Raw genomic sequence first — 9,015 nt, forward strand, 5'->3', positions numbered from 1 at the left:
AGTTCGTGAAAGTTTCAGAAAAATCATGTATTCAGCTTTTAGAATTGTGGGGAATATTTTTTCAGTATAATAGTAACATTATCACTTAAAAATATTGAAAATCAGTATAAAAATCACTAGTAACCCAACCTAAGTCAGTCTTTATTAGAATTACAGCCTTCTTTTTTCTAAGAAATACATTATAAACTTCTCTATGTATAGTTATATAGTTTTCATATCCCTATACTTGCCTAAAATTGACAAGTGCATGTAAATAATATAATTGACAATAATGAAATGGAAAAAATAACTCTAAAATATTGGCTGTTCCTACATTTCCATTATTTCCATGACTTGAGGGGGTTAATTTCTTGTTTTCAATCTATCCTAGAAATAAAGTCATTTATCAAGACAAAGATGGCAGCATGACTGCCTATCTCTCCATCTGAACACCATATTTTTAAATTTTCCTTTTTACTGTTTATTTATTTTTGAGAGCTAGATAGACAGAATGTGAGTAGGAAAGGGACAGAGGGAGAAGGAGACACAGAATCCGAAGCAGGCTCCAGTCTCTGAGCTGTCAGCACAGAGCCATGTGTGGGGCTCGAACCCACGAACTATGAGATCATGACCTGAGCTGAAGTCAGATGCTCAACCAACTGAGCCACCCAGGTGCCCCATCTGAACATCATTTTTAAGCAATAAACTCTAGATCCAGATAAGGAAAAGAGTAATTCAATGATACAATACAAAACATACTATATTTGAAAGCCAGAAAAATCAATAACATCATTAAGAATGTAGTTCATTAAAATGCACTACACTATGAATCAGAAGTCATGCTGCAGTGCAATGCTTGGGAAATCTCATAGAAGTCTCTTATCATCTTCATATTTAGTTCATCCATACAAAACATTGTCCAGGCATAAAATAGAAAAATATTCATTGCCCCTACTTGCTGCTATGAGATATGGAGATTTTTTGATAGTTTTTGTAGTTTTTGAAAGAATATTTTTCTGGTTACAAAAGAAATATTTATGTTCTTTGCACAAATTTTTTAAAATCCAGGAAAAAATATACAAAAGCAAATATAAACTGCCATAAACCTACCATTCAGAGATAATTTTGATAGGTCCTTTAGTGTTGATTCTATAATTTGTATGTTTAATACTATAAAATTAGATATAGTTCTGTACATTCCCTCTGACACTTCACATTGTAAGGGTTGATTTCATGCTACAGCATACGAACCTAAAATTGAATGTCATATTATGATAGACTGCACATTATGTCAGGATAACAAATCAAGGAGTGATCTTCAATATACCTGCATCAAATACTTCTCTATTATGTAGGCAAAGCAAATTCCTCTGATGTGGTCACCAGGCAATGGTTACAAAGGCAGTGGTTTCCTGATGTTGTTGCACTCTTCCCCAAGAAATATTAAAAATGCAAGGCTACAGTAGGTCACCAGGGATGGGCTCATGGCCCACTAATACTGTATAGCTATATATATACACAATATGGAAAGGATGATCATCTGTATATTCTAAGGACCTTGGATCTAAGTGAAAGCTCTAGACTCAGCACCCCACACAACACTTGCTTTCTCAATCACTGAGCATTCATCTGCAGGTGAGTACACCACCTTAAGGTAACTAGTCCAAAAACTCTACCTCAGTCACTCAGCTTGAGTCTGATCTCTCCCTAGTCCTGAGACTAGAGCCACCTATCTATCCATAATCTGATAAAATGTTTTATGCAGTGTTAGCCTTAAAAAGAGAGGGCAAGGGCCAGAAAACTACTAGATTGAAAATAAAACTTCCCCATCACTTGTGAACACCTTTACCTTGCATGTAGAAGGTTGATCCTGGAAAAGCTGTCTAGAAATAAAGTAGAAATATTCTCTTTTTACTTATATGCTTCTATAAAATGATGTGGGAGTCTTCCTAAGATTCAGGAAAATATTCTACGGTCTGTGTGCACCTGGGTGTGACAATTGCCAATGAGAAAAAATATACATGGTTTTCCTTCCCACACAGTTGACAGAGTGTGGATGTTTCTGTGTGAGAATGCAATACGGCTGGAACATCAGTATCGTCAACTTAGTCTCTTCCTTCATCTATTTTTATAATGGTATCTTCCTCTCTCATCAATTTCAGTTGATCATGTGTGCACAGTCTGCTCTCTTGGATTGGAACTTCTCTTTTGTTTCATTGGTACTGTGACCACTCATAAAAATCGCATGGTAGGATGTGGAATCAGAATGGGAGACAGCCTTCACTGCACCAAGGAGTTGTATGACTTTAGGCAAGTGATTGAATGTCACTAAGCCTCAGTTTCCTCATGTGAAATGGAATGAATAATGTCAAGCCTTCCTATGTTAGAGTTATTTTAAGGTTCCAGTGAGATAATGTTTATCTGAAAGCTCACTCACTAAAATGCAAGTATAATCATAGCTTCAATGCTTAAACCCTTGAACGGCTTTGGTCTCAGTTTAGCATAAGCTCCAAAATACTTAATGGAATCCTTCATCACCCTGCCTGATTTCTATCTAGTCTCATCTCCTGCAACTCACTTGGCCTTCCAGATACATAGCTCACTTCATGGAGTCATTTCACTTTCAGATAGGAAATGGGGGGAAAAAGTTAATTTCACTATCTTTTGAAAACATCTGCTACCTCACGGCAAGTTCTTTCAAAGCTTGCCTCCAAAATGGCCTTTTAGGGTATGAATCACAGCTGCCAAGCCTCTTGCATGCTGTTCTGCAATACCGAGAAAGAGCCTTTGAATACCAAAAATGTAATATTAATATTGGTGATATTGGTATCATGACTTTATGTCTGGCCTTCATAAAAGATCATTTACTCATTTAAAACTGTTCCTAAATCAACAGGTGTTGTGTCCTGTTCAGCTAATTCAGAAAGGAGTCAACAGCAGACGGATAAACAGCTTGGCATCTGGCTTTGGCCCTGCTGCAGAATTGCCAAGAGAAGCCCAAGCATCCTGCATCACCTGCCTTTTCAAAGACTTCTGTTGTCATACGAATGGCTCATTTTGTGACTCCAGCAATGCTTGAAATTGGCTGTCTGGTACCACAGAATGCCTGACCCTGACCAGGGGGCAAATGTCAAACCATGCCAGAATGTACAGCTTGGTTTCATAATGACTAGCAAAATTGACTTCTTAGGAGAAGGGCACTGTGCTGGTTTGATGCCAAGAACTATGGAAAATTATTCCATACTTAATTTAAAAGTTCACTTTGCAGCTTGCTAATCAGCCATTGTAAATACTGAAATTATAGACTTATACCCCTTACTTTTATCCTCTCTCTTACCTTTTTCACTGTCATTCATCAAAATCTTGAGTGGAAATATAAAGCACTTGATGTAGTCTATCTTTGCTGAGTTTGTCTCAGGTCAATTTCCCTAGAAGCACAGCCTGAAATAGATTTTCTTGGGCAAGTGACCTACCAAGGTATTGCTTTTGAGAAACTAAAGAAAACAGGCAGGGCAGGGAAGAAGTTGAACAACGATGTAGCTTCAGACTGTTTCCACAGAAAGCTTGGGAACCTGAATTGAATGTCACAGCTTGTATCAACCAGAGGCAAGGCTCTGATAGCATTCCTATCAGCCAAGAGTCAAAAAAAATAATGCAGCTGTGAGCTCTAAGAAGTTAATATCCATAGAATATAGGAATGGGTGCACCAGCCTAGTAAAGGGGATCTGTACAGGGCACCAAAGATTGTGCTCACTTCACAAGTCTAACCTATTCATCCCAGAAATCTCTACCATTATAATTACTATGATATTATTATAACCACTGTTTTTGGTAAGGAAACTTACAAACAAGTGAAACCTACCTTTAACCTTTCAGTTCTAAACTAGGCCAGAACTAAATTGTACCTATTCCAATTCTATAAATATAGCAAGAAACTGAGAATTTTAACAAAGACATAATTTACTTTTTTTAGAAATATTTTTTAAAATTTTTATTTATTTCTAGGAGAGAGAGAGAGTCAGCATGAGCAGGGGAGGGTCAGAGAGAGAGGGAGACACAGACTCTGAAACAGGGGGCAGGGGCTGAGCTGGCAGTCAGCACAGAGCACGACGCGGGGCTCGAACCCACAAACCGCGAGATCATGACCTAAGCGAAAGTCGGACGCTTAACCGACTAAGCCACCCAGGCACCCCGGATGTAATTTACTTTTATCCCAGCAAATAATAGATAGCTGATCATGGTTTATATGTAATTCACATAGAACAATGGATGGGTACCAATGGTTTTTGCTGAACTATTTTATTTCCATTTCATCATTATTATTGCAAATAAAAAGCTAACCTGTTCTCCAAGACTCATAGCCTGTGATGACCAAATAAGAATTTAACTCACTAGTTAGAATTCAGTACAACTCATCTTTATTTCACAAGAGTTCATCCAGAATTGCAATCTTGAATACAAACTATAGTGCATTTCATGATATTTTACTAAAAAGTATTATTATTATTAAAGTCCAATCATTAGACTTCTATTTAATTCCTTTTTATACTTGCATTTTTTCTGAGAGCTTTCAAACACCCCATTATGACTGTTTCCAATGTTCTCACACCCAAATACTCAGGAGTATTTTTCCTCTCTTTACCAGGTTTTCAAGCTTAAATAAACAAATATTATTTTTGTATTTTCTTTCTCATCTAACACTTTGGGGGTTTTTTGTTGTTGTTGTTTTGTACTACAGAGGACACAAGGGCACTAATTGGGCACATCTAAAAAATTTAAATTTTGATACTACGGTGATACCTTGGGCAATAATGCAGACATGTCATAACCTTGCAGACCACACATAAGTGAGTTCATCAACAACTTAACCTGGGACCCTAGGCTGTTGAGGAGTAGAGGAATTGTCTTCATACCTTAGCCCCTCAAGTATGCCAGAAATGGAGGCAGCTTAACGTCTAAGATAACAAAGCTTGAATTTCGGTGCCCTTCTCCACTGTATCTTCTCACTGTTCACACTATATCTCCTGTTCTTTCCAAAGCCTGGGAAAGGACCTACAATGTTTTCACACATTCATATATTTTTCTAAATTTTGCAGAAAGAATATATGTAAAATTCCTTTTCTTAAAGAGGACTCCAGAAACTATACATTTCATTTACTATGAAACTTTGGCTGTGCCATGCTTACCCTTCACCAAAACCACGTTTTTCTATCTAAGTAGCCATGCTGGAGGTGATAAGTAGAACTGATTTTTTGACACCTGAGGCCCACATATTTGTGAGGACAAAGCAGAAGATTCAGAGCCTGCTTTCATCAATTCATCATCACTATGGCTAAGATCTTTATTTAGAAATGCTTATCATGAATATTCCCACTACATCTACCGGAAAAAACACCCTGCAAGGCACTAGGATGTGCAGATTTGATGGTCGCTTTTTGGTTTTCCTGCTCTGCTTGCCACACGTCCTTAAATGACAGGCAGGTAAGGGGCTCGCAAGCATTTATGTGAGGATACAAGACTGTCTCTTCAGCCATGTGTCTGTGGCACCTGACTCTGCATATGCCATTTAAAATTAAAAGGCCACAGCATTTCAGATTTAATCATAATGCTGCCAATTAAGGTATCATTTGTCTTTTCATAAAAATCATTTGGGGCTATTTTTCTTTTATCCCCAGGCTCTTATTTACTGTAAATTTCTAGCAGGCAGTATGGACTACAGCTGCTCAACCTGTTTGAAAACTATCCAGGGCAGATTTATTTGCAAATGGACACTAAATAAATACTCGTTGATGATATGTGATGATTTGGGAAGGATTTTCATTAAAGGCGTTTTATGGAGATCAAATCTTTATGAAAACACTTCTGAGCCAGGATGACTTTTTCAGAGTCATAACTGAACCACTTCAACAGCTACTAGATATGGAAATCCCTAGTGTTTACACCGGTCCCATGAATTATATAATATGTCTGAAGCCTGAATCCATTAATAGTGTTAGAAACTATGTTTTAAAGTATGAGAAGAGCTAAAAATGATTTCTTCTCCTCTAACTGGGAAACAATACTAATTTTGTTTAAAGGAGAAATACTAATTTTGTTTACCAGTGCAAGCTCCTCGGCTAACACATTAAATTCTCCATGTGACTAGATCTATTCATTTAATATTTTCCAAAATATATATTTCCAGTATTTTAAAACAAGCAAATGTATGCCAAGACTTAGAGCATAAAGTGACCTTAAAACAGTTGTCTTAGCCAGTCAGTTAATGCCTGTTTCAGTAAATTATAATTCCAAGCACTTTTTATTCTTTATTCTATCATCTTGAGTTGATAAGCCTGAAGCTCCCAAACAATTTTTTTTTTTTTTTTGCCCTGTCTCTGCTCCCTGGAGAAAGCTTGGGTTTCATTTTGAAGTCATGCAGTGGAGCCAATATAACTGTGTAAAATCAAAGGAAGAAAAACCTGAATCCCTGCCTTCTTTTGTTCTCTTTGTTTCTATGGATAAGGGCAGAGGTCTGAGTCACTCTCCTTGTACCTTCCAAAGGAGTAGAGAAAAGGTTCTTGTCTCCTGATCTTCCCTTTAAGGATTCTAGATCCCTGGTAGCAGTTTATGTCTCTGTCCCATAGGCCCTGTCATCAGAATTCTGATGTTCAAATTAAAGTCACATACTAGAAAAAAAATTAGCAAATCTGGTCACTTGATTCATTCATTATTAAGTCTGATAATCAAAAATAGTAGATTCACTGCCTAGTATAACATAATATAAAAATAGAAAATTATTTGGTCATAATATCTCCACCTGATATAAACCATAGTAAATTAATTTTAGTAATCAGTATCTTTTATAATAAACCATAGTAAATTAATTTTAGCAGTCAGTATTACTTATAGCAATCACCTATGCCAGTTAAGTAGTGAAGGCTGCCTCTTGTTGTTTTAAGAACAGAGCATACACATGTTGAATACTTCTACAGCTCAGCCCTGGTCAATTTCCAAGGCAAGTACCAGCTAAGCACTATAATCCTTACCATTTACTGCTAAATGGTTGCTCAATTCACACCATAGCTGCAAGTCCAGAGACCCACTCCACTCAGAAAAAATCGGCCTCTTTTCCAGGACTCACAACTCTGAACAATCATATTACAGCAAATAGCACCAGATACCATCTGGGAGACAACCCACTACAAGTCACTGGCTGCTTCATCTCATAATCCTGAAAGGGTCAAGTTGTGCATCTCCCCCAAACACTCAAACCCACATTAACTCCTGACCCATGGCAGATCCAAAGAGAATAGCCTGAGAAGAGTCAAATGTTTGAGGATTTTGAGGTGGCATTGGCACAGATATATAGAATATCCTCTGTTCAAGTACCCCATTTTTGAGCTAACAAAGACACTGAAATATCACAGAGGTTTAAGTAGAAAGAGGGCTAGTTATCATATTTCTTTACCAAGGACCCCAAAATACTTGCACGGCTTACATTACCTACATAGGGTATTATTTATATTACAATTTATCAATTAAAAATCTAGAGTTTTGAATAGTGTTTTTCATATGCAAAGAGTCAGTGTCAAATAACAACAGGAGCTATAGTAACAATTAACATTACACCAAGCACTTAGCATATGATAAGACCAAGCCTAAGGGCTGTGCACATCATTTTAATTGACCCTCATCACACCCCTAATAAGTGATAGATATACTATTGACCTTGTAACTAAAATACTGAGTTTGTATCCCCATTCTCCCACTGATACATGGTGTGACCTTGTGTAAGTTTGTGTGACCTAGTTCAAGTCTCTTCGTCTCTTAACTTCAATTTACTCATATGAAAATTAAGAATCCCATTACCTGCCTTCCATACGCTATTGGATTATTGTGAAGACCAAGAGACAATGGATGGAGAACTTTCTATAAACTAATAAATTTGCAGGTAAAATAATTTTTTTTTGAGTTCATCCAACAAGAGGCCATAACTTTATTAATGATAGAAACAGTACAAATTTCAAACCAAGCTGCAGTTATTCTTTTGAAACACCAAAAAAGGGTCCTCGTTTTCAGACGGTTACATTGTTAATTCCATAATAGCATTTACAATATCATTACTGTTGTTCTTCAGGGCTCGGACTGCCTTTGCTCTTGACACATTTGCTTGTGACATGACCAGTTCTATGTCCTTAACTTCTACACCTGTTTCATAAACCTCTTCTTCTTCACTCTCTTCTTGTACAGTTGGAGTCTGTGTGTTTTCTTGAATATTTGAGACAGCTTCACCTTGAACTTTGAATTTCTCAGCAGCTGCTAGTTGGGACTGCTGAGATAAATCTTCAATCTTGGCTTCCCCAAAAACTATGTAGGTATCTGAAGCTGGGCTCTTGTAGACATCTGGTTTTGTGATGACAAAGAGGATATTCTTAGATTTCCGGATAGTGACTCTTGTAACCCCTGTAACCTGTCGAACCTAGTTTGGACATAGCCTTCCGTGCCTTCTTTTCACTCCGACTCTGTTTTGCTTTACTGACTGGTTCTTCGTCAATTTCAGCTGCTGCTGCCAGCTGGGCTTGTTGGGTGGTTGTCTGTGTGGAATCCTGTTCCTCAAGCTCTGGTACTGATTCATCACTGTCGGATTCTGTCCCAGATCCTGTCTCAGCCTGTGGCTGTGGCAACTCCTGCTCTGTAGCAGGGACGGTTTCTGTGGCTTCACCAGGCATTTCTGAAGGGAATAAAAAGGAGGCCTGAATTGACTGGGATCCGTTCTGCGGCCCAACCGAGTCAGATATTCTTAAAAACTCTGTGAAGGGTGTGCGGGGAACGCGAAACCAAGATCGCAGGTAAAATAATTTTATTATCTACAGGATCAGGTGTTTATGTGCCCACTTGTGATGACTGGCTATCTGGAGGAGAAAAATGTGTTAAATGCATCAGTGTTTGCTGAAATATGGCAGGCTTCCTATTAGAATACATGTCATAAACTTCTTTCAGCATAGCCACCGAAATGGAAAGAGCACATAATCTAGACAACGCATGTTGAGATTTACA

The 9,015-nt window shown here is 37.7% G+C and overlaps 1 pseudogene; it reads right to left on the reverse strand.

The window, feature by feature from the left end:
- Positions 1-7,930: 7,930 nt before the first annotated feature.
- LOC120224301 lies at positions 7,931-8,798 on the reverse strand (annotated as a pseudogene).
- Between the last annotated feature and the right edge of the window lie 217 nt (positions 8,799-9,015).

This window comes from Hyaena hyaena, unplaced genomic scaffold (genome assembly GCF_003009895.1).
Source record: "Hyaena hyaena isolate Hyena2069 unplaced genomic scaffold, ASM300989v1 scaffold_1151, whole genome shotgun sequence".
Classification (NCBI taxonomy): domain Eukaryota; kingdom Metazoa; phylum Chordata; class Mammalia; order Carnivora; family Hyaenidae; genus Hyaena; species Hyaena hyaena.